Here is a 15,337-nt window from a genome sequence, read left to right as displayed (position 1 = left end):
TGCTCATAAAAATGTTTATGCGCAATTCTATTATAAAGATACATTTCATGACGTCAATTCATCACTTTCTATCTCTCTCTCTCTCTCTCTCCCTCTCTCTCTCTCTCTCTCTCTATCTATCTATCTCCTCTCCCTCTTTCTCTGTATTTCATCGAGCTACATTTGCTTCGCGATAAATCCTACGTATCGATTGAATTTGCAGATAATCAAATAACTCGTGCACATACGCATTATAGCTTCACGTGATATAAGTATTAGGACGGTCTTGATAAGTATAATGGAAATATTTGACATGTTTTACCTCGTAATACCGACGTTACTAAAGAAAAGAAATATTGAAACAATTCTGCTTGAGTGAACACCTTTAAACGCTAACGAAGCAAAAACTAATGGCGCTCTCGTAGTTGAATTGTTTATTAGTATTAACATATACGCGCCACGTACACTTTTAGTTTCGTCTCCTCTCTCACATAAACATTCGCTTTGCAAGTCAACAACTTAAAATAAACTTGATATTGAAACCACTAAATTCGCTAATATTAACCTCGTACCACAGATCTCGATCAACTATTTATATGCGCTTGCTTTACTTGACGAATGCATTATTATTATAACATCGATACTCCTCTATTATACATACACACTAACACATAAAGAGTTATCTAAACGAATACACACACACACACACACACATATATATATATATATGTATATATATATGTATATATATATATATATATGTACGTATATTAAACATTATTAATATCGAATATTATGCGTCTCGCAGATTCGTAAATATTCAGTTCAAAAGTTATTTCGAGGAAATCACAGAGAGAATGTCGCTGGCAACATCATTAATGAGATTGCTCGCTAGTATTTCTGTAATTTAACAAGACTTAAAGTAACGTTAAATATTCATGAATAATTGAAATAGTTCTTTTTATTGGGTAGCCACTAATATATTCACGTTGCTCGAAATTTGTATCGTTGACCAGTGTCAATTTTACGTTTTATTTACCTGCCTGTGAACTTCTGTCTCTAGAATATAATTATGAATATAGACGAAATCATATAAGTTTACATATTTAACAAGTCACAAGTAATCAGAATAGTTTTCATATTGTCTTGATTTATTCTGAATATACTAGACATACATAATGTCACATATATAGTCACACATTTGATACAATGAGTTAGTAAAAATATATACACGAATATATTTATACATAGATACGTATAAAATGCGTATAATAAATGTCACAAAATGGAATATTTAAATATTTCCCATTATGCGTAGAACGTTATGCATATTACCAGAAAAGCAAGTATCCTCTTTCATTTATGAGTCTTTCTTTCTTCTTATTTTCCCCTCCCCCCACCCCCCCTCTCTCTCTCTGTCCTCTTTCTTTTTCTCTAGTTTTACTCGTTCGTCTATAGCAATGCGCGCGTGCACGTCACCTGTGCAACACTCGGCACCTTTGAGAATGTGGTTTGGTTTGCGAGTGACGTCAGTAATCGACCACGTTACAGTAATCCAAGCGAAATATAAATTTAAGAAGCTCTTTCCAGGTTGAAAGGTGAAAAAACTTCTTTTCTCATTCCTTTGACGAGATCATAGGTACTTCAACAGCATTGGAAAATATTACGCGGTCGCATCTGAATTTTAGCATATCGCGAACACGAAACGGTGTATAATAATGCCAGTAGCAAAACCTATTTCCCCTACAACCTTTTTCCTCTCAACTCTTCGCGTTGGAACCGAACAAGTTACCCTCGGTGGCACCGACAGCTCCCGCGATGAAAACTGTTGTACATTCTCTATGTACACGTGCATACACCCGCTTTCTCATTCTACAGGGTGTACCGACTAAATTGTCGTGCCCGTAGCTTTATTTCTCTTCCATAAAGATATCAAAAAATTTTAGTAAATTAAATTTTTTTTTTTTACTTTTCATCAAATTTAGCTTCTTTTTTTCTTAGGTGAACTGAAAATACAAAAGAATGAAATTATTTTAAAATGTGAAAAACCAATTAAAATTTTTAGTCAAAAGTATATTATTACGTACATATATTATTATACCATTATATGCATCTATAATATTATTCATCATTCGCCGAGTTAAGTTCAAATGTTTGACCTGCTTTGTGGAATAAATATGTACGTGGAAGCTGTAGTTTGCTTTACGTAAGCAACACTCAGAATTAGTCTGCGTATGAACGTACGAAAAGTCATAAGCGGTTATGGTAGTTGGCTGATTGGATGCGCGAATAAGAGCTAATTATGCTCCTTGTAGCATACTGAACTTCGGCGTTATTGAATAAACAAATTAAAGGAGGGTTCTGTGATGAGACGTGAGAAACCTTGTCCTCTTCGCCATCATTCTTAGTCTATTCTCGTCTATTTTCTAGTTTCCTTTCGCATAATTAACAAATCGTTTAGTACTTAGTTCCTTCGTGTCTTCAATTTTGAAGCAACTAAAATGTTCTCGCTTGACGTTTACAAGATCGTCGTGGATACTTCGAAACTTCGACAAAGCACGTACCGGTAAATACCATTTGTTTTGTAGTTTAGTGTTAGCTACAATAAGAAGGCGTCTCGAGAATCGAGAATAAAAGCAAACATCCGCTCGCTGTATGAACTTGAGAAAATCGAAATGTGTGAAAAAAGAGAAGCAATCGATTGTTTCTTCGATATAGGTATTTTCGTTTCTAGGAAATAAATTGAACTAAGAAGGGAAAGGGGGGAAGAGAGAGAGAGAGAGAGAGAGAGAGAGAGAAACAATTTTTATCGTTATTAACATCATAAATTATTCGAATGAAGATAGAGTCGACAAATGAATTACCTAGATAGATAAGACCAAAGTTAAGAATAATTGAACGATCTATGTGAAACGATTCAACTCGATGAATTAAGTATATACTAGAAGCAAAATTTCAAATCAATTCTGTTCGCACACGTTTTAGATCCAAAGGAGATATAACTTATTCAATGAGTCAATCTCGTATATCCGACGACTGATCTCTCGATCGGTCTTAAAGTTTATTTGGATAATCTACCGAGTCAATTCCCCATGAGAAAATATATTGTATAGCGAATAACGAAACAACTTATGAGACCACCCGGTATAGTTTCTAGCAAGCGTATTGAATAGATTTTGCTATGGACATAATTTACACTCCTACGAATTCTCTCGATTCATGGGACATTGTATTCCTCTTTCATTCTCCTTTCCATCCTTCTCTTTTCCTTATTCCACAGTTTTTCTTTTTCTATTAATTTTTTAAGATGCTTTTTGATAATATATAGATATACAAGGGAGAAAGCAATTTTCCCATAACCAGCACGCTTTTCTTAAGTATTCTATTTTTTGTTCGAAAAAAAAAGAACAACAGAGATAGAGAAAAAAGAATCACTGTTTAAACGCGCTAACGGTGAATATACACGTGGCTGATTTACGAGACGTGATGTGTACGTGCGAGAATTTCAATGGAAAAATAGGATACTTTATTGCTTGTGCTCTCTCTCTCTCTCTCTCTCTCTCTCTCTCTCTCTCTCTCTCTCTCTCTCTCTCTCTCTCTCTCTCTCTCTCTTTCTCGTACTCGATGTCACCCAAAGATTAACACGTAACACGTACAAAAATCTATTTGCTCCAGACTTCCCATTCCGAATAGGATGGGAATCAACGTTGTCGCTGTAATGTTGATGGTTACAGATAGGAATTTTCGGTATAATAAACGTATAGCCGCATCGTGAATTACGAATAGTATTTCTTTGAGTTTACCAATTGATTTCAATCTCAATATTGTAACCTATCTTCGATTATAAAATTTCAATAAAACACAAATATAAATTCGGACGAAGAAAAAGAAGAAGCCGGAAAGATTTATACAGAAAATCGACGATATCTCGAACGCGTTCTCTTACATGGAGAGTCCGATTCCTCTATATTTTTCCCTTTCCTCCTTTCGAAACGATGCACTGATAAAAGGAATCGACCTTTTCTGCATTCGTACAGAAAATTGGCATCCATTGGATATATCTATTCGGTCGTATAATAGATATCCGCGTGGGACATTGATGACGTTTAATCGATATCGATAAACAGGTAATAATATTCTCGAATGATGTATATAAGTAAGTATATGTGTTTAATACTTATTATATACATATATCTATTCTTTTGTAAAGAAATACAATTTACGTTAACCGTGTAGGATGTAATGTCATAGTTCACTTCATATTTTAAGATATTCATTATTATTAGAAAGCTTCTTCTACTATAATGTTCTTCGTTGGATGATTCGATCTTCCCTTTATAATTTATAATAACGATATTTATCTCAATTAGATAAGACTTAGTGCGTTTTTATGGATTAATTTATAAACAGACCGTCACTTCGTGTCCATTTACTTATACGGAATGTTTCATAGGATTAGTGCTTCACCCATTGAAATTATCAATTTTAAGCAATCGGTGTTGTAGTTTAGAAATGTGATTAACCGATAATAAGTACTGGCATTAAAGCAGTGAAAATCAAATTACTAGTAGTATAGGGGGTTCATACCCCCGTGAGAATAGTAATTTGCGAGAGAGAGAGAGAGAGAGAGAGAGAAAGAGAGAGAGAAGAGAATACGAACACGCGATACATAGCGATGTTGCCGACACATCATGTAGCCGACGTAGCACGATTTATGATACCGATGGAACAAGGTTATGCAAGCCTTGCATGGTATCCATCATTAGTTAGATTCTATCCGTCTATGAAAGGACGTAGTATCGCATGAATTTAAGCAATTCACGTTGGATACGCATTGATACGCGCTAAGAGCTTGGCACGCGAACGTCGAGATATCGTGAAGTACGTGTTCGAAGCGTTCCGATCGATCTTTTCAAAACTATCGTGAGATTAAAATCACGAAGCTCACTCTTTGGTACTTACGTATCTTCTATTATTTTCTAGAACATTGACTGTCCTCTATAATACTTATATAGCGATATTTTATCATTTGGAATATTTTCATGATATGCAGCCTCAATAAACGACTATAAATTCTCATTGATTATTTACTCCTATATACATATAAGACATCAAGGAGAAGCTTTACAGCGGATTTCATAACCGTATTAAACTCATAATGACCGTATCTCTTAGTCACAGTCATTTTGAAACGTGTCTATAAACGTATAACACATACATGATCGATGATCAAAGTTTGCACCGTGAAAATTTTCTCATACTTAATAACGCTGAAAAAGCGGAGAAAGAAAAGAGAATAAATTTGAATGATTCGTTATAATATGAAACAAGTTTTCAAAAGTTTCCTCAGTATCTTTTTATTTTATCATACGCAAATTTTAATTGGTGATCAATGTATATATTCTATATGTACTTAAAGAGGTATAGAAACAAAAAGATAATATTTTTTGTAATTTTTGCATCTCTTTATTCTTGTTGCAGAAAACTTAAACTACCTAGGATAATATTGTGCATTACTAATTTTAGTATGCTTTCTTTATATCTCTTTTTCTTTCTTCTTCGAGCCCTTACCACTCGGCTTCCTTAATACTTCGACATTTTCTTTTTCCATTTTTCTTTAGCTGTATCCTTTTATTGCAATACTATTGTCTCTATAATTATGTTGCCTCGACGTATACACGATGGGACGTAATAAGGAAATCCCGGTGGATCTTCGAAATTAGATTTTCTCGAATTTCGGTTGACTGTCGCGTGGAAAATTCAATTTAAGTTCTACAGATTACACCAAAGTCTTATAATTAATAGTAGTCAAAGTAGCTTTTTAATTAATTTTCACTAACCGAAAACTTCGAACCTTCGGCGGATTTTCTATGACTCGAACAAAAAACTACAGAATTATTCTTTATATTCGTAACAATGTTAATCGGCTGATAATAACTTCATTCTACAAGTTATTATATTATATATATATATATATATATATATATATATATATATATATATATATATATATATATTACAGCATAAATGAAACATAGCCAAGGTTCACATTCATTCTAAATCTAGCAAAAGGTAATCTAAAGGTATGTTTGAGCTTATATCGATTTTAGTAATTAATTTAATATCTTATAGCATGAAAAAGACAATGAAATTCGGGTTCATCGAACGAATTCATTTCAATATAATTTTCTATAAAATGAAAGAATATCTAAATAAAAGTTAATGAAAAAGTAACTATACGTCCATCATAAATTCTTATTATTACAAATACGATGCAGATCTTGTATATTAGCGATAGCTTCACTGCAACTGCCATGGAACCAAAGATTAAAGCAATATCTTCTGAACGATACATATGTAAATACCTATCGATTTATGATCTCAGCACTCAACGTTTGATTATAAATTGATTGATTAGAAGAACGACAAAAAAATAGAAAATACTAGAAATACTTCGAGATAACAACTGATAATAAAAACTTATGTTGTCCTGACATTCAAGTCACGAACGATCTTCTAATAATTACAAAATCAAATATCATCGAACGATATTCAATCGTTGAATTTATACGAGGATCATCTACGTCCTTTGTCGTCATCATTATAATTATCATTATTGTTATTGTTATTACTTCAATCGACCAAAAGCAATTAAATTAGAATCTATCCATTTATTAATGACTTTCATTAACGCTATGCAACGGAGAAAGAGAAAGAGAGAGAGAGAGAGAGAGAGAGAAGGAGACAAAGAGAAAGAGATAGAAAGAGTATTAGCGAGTTATCCCGATCGAGAATTAGCCAAATTTAATCTCGCAGTGTCCTGATCGCGTTTCCATTAATTTCATAATTTCATGGCTTGCGTTGATAAGTTTTGCAAGTTTTTTTTTTTACAAATATATATACACGAAAGTGAAAATTGTACAACGTTTTATCCGTCATTCAGTTGGGCAGGAAATTCTTTCGGCGATGCCATACCGTATCTAAAGATTGTTCATGAATTCATCATCGAAAAAAAATTATATCAATCGAATTCACCATCGAAGGAAAATCCAATGAACGAACGAAAGATCACTCAAAATCCTAAGTTATTTTTTTCTCTACTTTTTCCATCGACATTATCACCTTAAGTATGCCAACTATGAAACCATCGAAAAAGTCTGTCGTTGAAAAGTTTAGTCGTCAAATTCTTTCAACCATGTCAAATATCTATTTCTAACATAACAATTTGGAAATCATGTTTCTCTTATTTCAAATAAAACGAAAAGATCGATTATTTGTTTGAAAAATAATCGTCAACGATTTCTACTGCATCGGCATTTCACTGTCGATTCCATTTTCTCAAAGACGATAATACGAGCATAAATGCCCGTTCGCTTTTCCGATTCGCGAAAAAGCGAATCACACGACTATGGGAATTATCTTGTATTTGCAGTTCTATTCACGAGCTCATGTACTCATCTCTCAAGAGTCTGCCTTCGAGCGTTTATTTGTCGCAATGTTTATTATTGTTTTCCGTTGTATTTATCTAAGCATAGGGAGGTCGAAGGTAAAGGAGCGAGGAGTATCAATGTTAGAGGAAGCATAGTTATAGTTAACTCGAATAGGTTCTATGGAATGCCAGTTTTACGTCGTCTATCGTCCGCCTGTATACTTTACTAACGTTTATAATCTTCTTATATGGTAGCATAAAATTTCACTCGAACTTCGAAAATTTCTAAAAAATTGATTTACCTTTTTAAAGGTGGCAGAAATGTGAGGAGATTCAATCGGTGATATAGTTTTTGCATTACCTCGTTGTTAACGCATTTAGTTGTCGATAAATTACGGAAGATGAGCAACTATAAAATCGACGTTACGTTTTCGACATCATCATGTTACGAACTATCGAATGGATATTCTTTCTATAAGTCGTTTACTTTTTGAGTTCCATAGGTATCTCTTTTCCTTCTCAACTTTTATAGTTTATTTTTTATTCGATATCTTTATCCTATCGAATTCATGTCGAAAATAATAATGAAGAATGCGATACTGCAAATAATAATAATTTCAAGAAAAAGAGAAAGAAAGAGAGGGAAAATATTCATCGAACAAAAATAACGAGGAGTATTGCGAAGCGTTCGACCTCGATTCGATTCGACGGCTAGCTTGAACGACGTGCGTACTCGCATGTATACTCACCCTCTCGCTTTACCCTTCGATCCTTTCTCTCGAGCATCCGTGACGTCACTGTGCTCCCACTATCGTCATTGCTCCCTCTCTCCGTCTCCTCTTCATAGATGGGGAAAGAATCGCGAATCTGGTAGCAGGAAGAGGTCGATACACCCCTCCACGTAGCTTTCCTCGATGAGAAGGACAACGAAGAGAATGAAGAGGAGGAAGAAGACGGGAGAAAATGAAACAGAGAGAGAGCGAGAGTGAGCGAGCAAGAGAGACGCAGGAAGAAATCCTGCGCGCGATCACTGCGCCCACGAATACACGCGAAGTTTGTGAGCCATACGCAACACGCATACGCAAGCGCCGTATGCTATGACGTCACAAGGGCGGGGTCCTCAGTAGTGGCTTTGGACCTCGACGGTGGTGTGAAGGGGTGTGCAACACGTGGAAAGGGGTCGCGTTGCTCGCTCGCAAACTATCTTTTCCTTTCACCTCATACGTTCCTACGCAGTCTACATTCATACGAAATGAAACATATATGTTATACACATATTTTCTTTCAACTATCGTGTAGATTTATTTCTATAGGTGTACCAAGTGACGTAATTCTACAGTGTAATTTATACTTTAATCTATATGTGTCATATGTGAAATATAGAACGTATATTATAGGCGAATATAATTCTATCTTTCTATTACTTTTTTTTTCAGGACTTTCTTTCTTCTACATAAGAGAAACTACCATTGGAGTTTTTTTATCTTTCGTCCAGAAAAAGTAGGTCAACGAGTAGGGCGACGAGTCGACCCTTCGAGCTGGCCCTTCAGCTCCTTGAACGTTCTGTATCGTTTCGGAGGACTTGTAGCATCGTCTTAGAGTATGTAATCGAGTAGTACAACGTGTCTCTAGAACGCGTAGATCGATGGCTGGATGTTAAGCTCTATGCATCCGAATTGTGTTTAGTTCGATTTCGCTTGAATAGAGAAGAGCTTTCGAATATGGTGTAGAGTTTACGAGATAACAATGGAACAGCTTGTTTGGAATAATTGGAAGATATGTGAGAAGATTAAAAACAACAATTTATTTCAAAGATGTATATTTGTCGAGAGTAAACGTCTTATATTGTCGCAAGTGACATTTTACGGAGCTCGGATATTTATAATCTCTGAATTGTACGTGGATGGTAAAGAAATTATACGAAAGTAGATAGCACGGTACTTGGTCCGGTGAGATAGAAACAATGGCGATTGTACAATGGTAAATGGTGTCTATTAACTCTGTCTGCTCTGTACGTATTCATGCTGCAACAAGAATTTCAGTATATACGATGAATATACAGTCTACTCAAAAATGTATACAGTGTATTCATTTATTATAAATAGATATTTAATGAAAGATTTTTTTAAAATTCTTTTTTAATAAATAATAGCAGTTGAAAAGTGGAAGAAAATGGGTCGATGAAACGAATCGAAGAGAAATGATCGAATGGGATACAGATCTCCTTGGGATGATCGATATTTCGTCCTTCCAATTATCGGTTTCCCAATAATCGGTCCTCAATTTAATGAATGCCTCGCACGATCGACGTATTAGTGAACGAAGGGGTTTAGAATCAAGGAGAAACCACGATCCGATCGTGTTAGTTTGAACAAAGCTTTCGGATAGATACTGATATTCGACTTTGGTTATAGCCACGTACATAGATATACGTATGTATTTTCATGTCAAAGAAGGAAACGTTCGTTGCCATCACTTTGCTTTCATCCTTCTTATCGATTTGCGGAGAAGGATAGATCGTCGTTCCAATTATTGATTGGAACTTTCGTTTTCGTGGCAAAGAGGATCAAAGGATTTGTTACTAGAGTTGGTTACGTACAATAGAGTAGTCCTTTCTGTACAATCTATAATCAGCTTTCAGCATTTGTTCATTTAAAAGTAATTATCATCGATTATTTTGCAGTTATTAATCGAAGATTTATTTAATAAATATATTTTCTCAAGATATGTCATGAACTAGCTTTGACGTAAATCAAGTGTAATTTTTACAAGAAAAGTTATTGCCAGAAGTTTTCATTAAAAACGCTATGTTACGAGGCAACAGAAATGGGCACCTTATTATGAAGGTTGTGATCATGAAACATAACCAACTCAATGAGACGTTATTCATTATCATGTTTTATTTATTGTGATTCTTCAAACTTTAGTTCGAAGTACTGAATGATTTTATCAAAAACCACCGAGTTGTTTTATCTCTTTTACCAGTATATTTCCTGGCACTTCCTTCTAACTTTATATCTCGCCTACCGCCTTTGAACGACGAAGGATTTCCTCTTGCTTCTCCTCCTACCTTCATGCTTTTTCTCGTTGCGTGCGATTTATGGTGGAGAAGAAAAAAAATCTAGAACTTTCGCAAACTTCATTCAAACGATGCATGCGACATGTATGCAAGAGGAACGGAACAAAAGAACGGCACGACAGGTTGACGGAGTAGAAAAACAAGACCGCAAAGGTATATACATACATGCAGAGTACGCACTTTTATAGAAGGATTCGTACGAGTATGCGAAACTTTTACATTTTTTCATAATTCATTGCGCTCGTTTTACGTCGCTTTCCTATTTTGCTTTGGAAAAGGACCGCCTATTACACGTTTTCTTTATCTTCAAACATTTACGATAAACATAAGCCTATTTCATTTGATTTACGCGGGATAGAATAGTCAAGAAATAAGAAAGATCCTAAGATCGATCTCGACTTCTTTATATAGAAAAGATAAATTAAGGTGAAACTCAGCATATTAAAAGAAAACAAGTCGAAAGTAGACATAGGAAATGACCTCAGAAGGTATAATTAGAAGTGTCGGAAACGGGGAAAACGAAGATGTCGTTTAAACGGATCATGAAAGGAAAAAAGAAAAGCCCGACCACTTTTCTCCTGAGCGCATACAGACCCGCGTCTTATGTTTTACGTCGGAAAGTTTCTTTTCTAGCGGATTTCGACATTATTCATTCTCGTTTATAGCCTTGACTAACTGTTTTGTGGCCCGGTCTGAATTGGATCAAGAAAATCGTAGGTAAACAAAAAGTTCATAGTATAACTTTCTTCGATTTTCGAAAGATCGATAAAGAAAGAAAAAAATCTTTTGATGAATTTTGAATGATTTTCCAAGGAAATCGAAAGTATTTCGATATGATCATTAACTGAATTAAATGGCACGATGATAGCCACGAGGTCGAGCGTAAAATTTGTCAAAGGCCCTTGACATCGTCAACATGAGTACCATATAAGAGAGAGTGCGCGCGTACAATAATTCATATTTGATCGTTTCGCATCGCGATCATATTGGTGTTTATCGAAAATTTGTTTCATCTTTTTTATTCATTTTATTACAAATTTACCCCTAAGAAATGAGAATATTATTACATGACCTACATCGTTCAATACATCACACGTATCGTATGATCGATACTAAGTGTGTTTTAATAATTTAGATCGTAAAAATATATCATTGTTTTCATTTAATTTAAGAAAGAATCTGACGGTAGATTGGAAGATTTTAATCTATCTCGGTCGACTGGGACATCGTCTTAAAATGTTCCTTTAATTCGAAATTTTTAAGTTGGGTCATTTGACTTTTGTTGATGTTTCAACGAATAGACTTTTCCTCAGAAAAAAAGAAAGAGAGAGAGAGAGAGAGAGAGAGAGAGAGAGAGAGAGAGAGAGAGAGAGAGAGAGAGAGAGAGAGAGAGAGAGAGAGAGAGAGAGAGAGAGAGAGAGAGAGTTAATGATATTGTATACGGATACGATCAGGACTGAAAAATAAAAATTTTCAAGGTCTATTAACGAAGGAGTTATGTGTTGAAATAATTTATATTTATTCCAATTTTATGCACCCTTTCAGTCATTTAGCCACAGCATAAAAATATTGGATATTCACGAACGTATATGAATATTTCATATACATAATATGATACGATCCAGATATATAAATAAATGTTAAAATATACAAATAAGAGGAAGAAGCGATTTGATACGTAAGGATAAAAAGAAATAGATATGAAATAATCACTGCAATAAGAACGATTACACGTTAATTACGCTATAATACTTTTATGACGGATTAATTGTACATCATAACGTGTGCTCGAAAAATATTTTTCTTACTACATGAAACTTAGTATATATTTTTCCCGTATAATGTCACATTATAAATAACAATACGATGAAATGTATGAGAATATTCAAACTAGCCTGGCAATTAGCTATAAATTCTCTGATTTGTAGCACGGTTTAATGCAACTGATTCGATCTATAATCTGTCTTCCAAAGATTTCGAAGCAGAGTAGGGAAGCCGATTAATTTATACGTCCTAATGGTTATCGCACTCATGATCGGCCATGGACGATGTTGGAGTTATAACAGAATTCGAGAACATTTGAATTCGAGAACATGGATGAGAGAGAAAGAGAAAGAGAAAGAGAAAGAGAAAGAGAAAGAGAAAGAGACAGAAAGAGAGAGACTGAGAGAGAGAGAGAGAGAGAGTGAAAAGAGAGTCGTTTATAAAGGGTAGTGAAGGTGGTAGTGAACCATCTGGTAGGGGGAGCTAGAGAGGAGGATGTTCCCGTATCTTGTTGTAAGGACAGAGCCGAAAGGAAGGAGTTTGTAACTAGTTTCTCTGTCAGACCATAGTGCATGTCCTCCGAACGAGAACAATGCCGATACACGTATACATACCCACCACTAATACATGTTCGCTGTCTTTTGAAGAGAGGCCTGCATGTTGGACCGCCGAGTTACGACGATATCCTGAACTTAACTGAAAGAAAGTTTTACAACAGTGGGATGGAGTATCAGGACGATGAGGAGGATAGAAATATAGAGAAAGTGCTAGAAAGACAGAGAAAGATAGATGACGAGAGAATCGACTTACAAATATCTAATGTTGACACGATGCCTGTATTTGTTGCTGGTTATAGCTGCATTTTGAAAGAAATAGAGATAAAGGGAAAAGACTGGTTGAAGAATGATCAGAATGAGAGATAAGAGAGAGAAAGTGAGAAAGAGAGAGAGAGAGAGAGAAAGAGAGAAAGAGAGAAAGAAAGAATCTTGATCGTTAAGCTGGTCGATCGCAAAAATTGAAGTTTTGAGGTACTTAGAACTAAAAGAAGAAGTGTGGCCTAAGCTTTTTTTCTTCACGATTTTGAAGATAGCTTTTAACTATTACTGCAAAATAAATGTAATATCTGAGAGAGATTTGATTGAATATACAAGCAAAAATATCAGCAGGATAATTGTTTTTCTATTCTTTTGTAAGAATTTTAAGATAATTTAAAGAACTTGTTTGACTTATCGGAAAAAAAAGTGAGAAGTAGGAAAGAAATATGAGAAATCTCTTTCTCTCAAAAAGTGAAACGTCGTCGAGGAGAATTAGCAATTTGGATTTTCGAGATAACTTTGGACGATCTTCTTTTCGTGAATTGTACCGACGACTAACTCGTCTACTTCTTGATAAGAGTTCGGATATCTTTGCAAAAGAAAATGACGCTTGGTACCTAGGAAAAACGTTGAGAGGTAGAGGGATTGCTAGGAGTTTTTTAATAAGTAGGAAGTTTTCATGATTTTCGACTTTCTTTCTTCTCTCTTTCTCTCCCTCTTCATTTTTCTTTTTCTCGGATAAGGGAAAGCAATGTTACATTGTTTGATAAAAATTTAATAAGTAAGCAAGCAAGCATATAAGTAGACTTGGCAGCTAGGCATCTGAATCGAACTAACTTTGAACTGTTTAGCATCATGATATATTGGAAAATATAAGTGAAATTATTATTACTTAGATTTTACGCATTAGCCCGACTTCTATGATAATATGAAAAGACGTTACCTCGATGTAATTTGAATATCAAAGTTTCGCAAGTAAGAAGAACAAGCAAGTATGTGTAATAAATAGAGCAAGGCCCTGAGGTTAGCTGCTATCAGAATTTATTGTAAGAATACGAAATAAATGATCGTGTCGATACAATGTAAAAATTGAAAATTTCGTCGATACCAAAGTAAGAAAAAGACAAGAATGAATAATACTATTCTAAAGTTTTATCGTAAGAGTGAGAAGCGTAAAGAATGAAATAATGTTCTGAAAGGAATTAAAGCTTCTTTCGACATTAAATCGAATAGAATGTTTCACCGAATGAAATATTTATCTGAGTGTGAGAGGTTGGATTTGAAAGGATACAAAAGGAAAACTCGACGGTGAAACACTTTTTATTGCTCATTTTCGAAGCAACCTAAAACTACTATGTCTCGTGTAAAAACTGGAGATGGTAATGCTAGTAATGGTGGGAGTTTAGTGTTGGGAGGGAATATCTTTCAATGCCATCGGATTCCATTATACCATTCTGATGCTCTCGGCCGGTCAGTGCAACTTGACGAATGAAATACCAGAGCTAAAAAAATGAATAATGATGTCTCCGACAAGATAAGAAGCTAGTCGAAGTAGGTAATTCGTTGTTTCGTTTCTTTCATTCCTGTTCGCTATAATATCGTTTCAAGATAATAGCAATTATTTTAATTACTTTTCATCGCGTTGGAATTATCAAGAATGAAGAAAAGAATAGTCGATAGAATCGAGAGAGATATCAAGGAAAGAAGCTTTCTCGAGTATTTCGTACTTGGATTTCGATGTGCACTCGAAATGGCTCTATACGGCTTCGCCATTAATACAATACAAAGAACACGCTAATTTACCGAGTAAGCAGGATTCAGTTTTCTACGACTATTAGTAGCGCGGCTTTCTCATTTAATCCTTATTTACTTGCTTTGGGACGCATATTACGAAATTTTGTTATCATCATCAGTCTATGCATTCTATTAAAGTGTCATTACATTAAAGCACCATTAAAATGCGAGATATACAATTAAATATTATGAAAATAATGAGGAATAATTGAAAAAATGAGGTATGACTTACGAAGAAATAATCTATTCTTTTTTTTTCTATGTCCTAGATGGTGTGTCGAGTGCGAGTTCATCCTGCAGACATTTAAAAAACGGATATCATCGTATGTAATAACGTTATCATAAGCGTGCCTATAAACACGATTGGTTCGCGGTATAGCAACACGATGAATTTTCCTTTCCTCTATATAATAGCCGTAGAAGATTTATGTGAGAATCTTCGCGATATGGTTACCAGCAATAAAGATAACTGAGTGA

This window comes from Vespa velutina, chromosome 2 (assembly GCF_912470025.1).
Source record: "Vespa velutina chromosome 2, iVesVel2.1, whole genome shotgun sequence".
Taxonomy (NCBI): domain Eukaryota; kingdom Metazoa; phylum Arthropoda; class Insecta; order Hymenoptera; family Vespidae; genus Vespa; species Vespa velutina.
The sequence above is the reverse complement of the archived record's forward strand: the minus strand, read 5'-3'. Positions refer to the sequence as shown.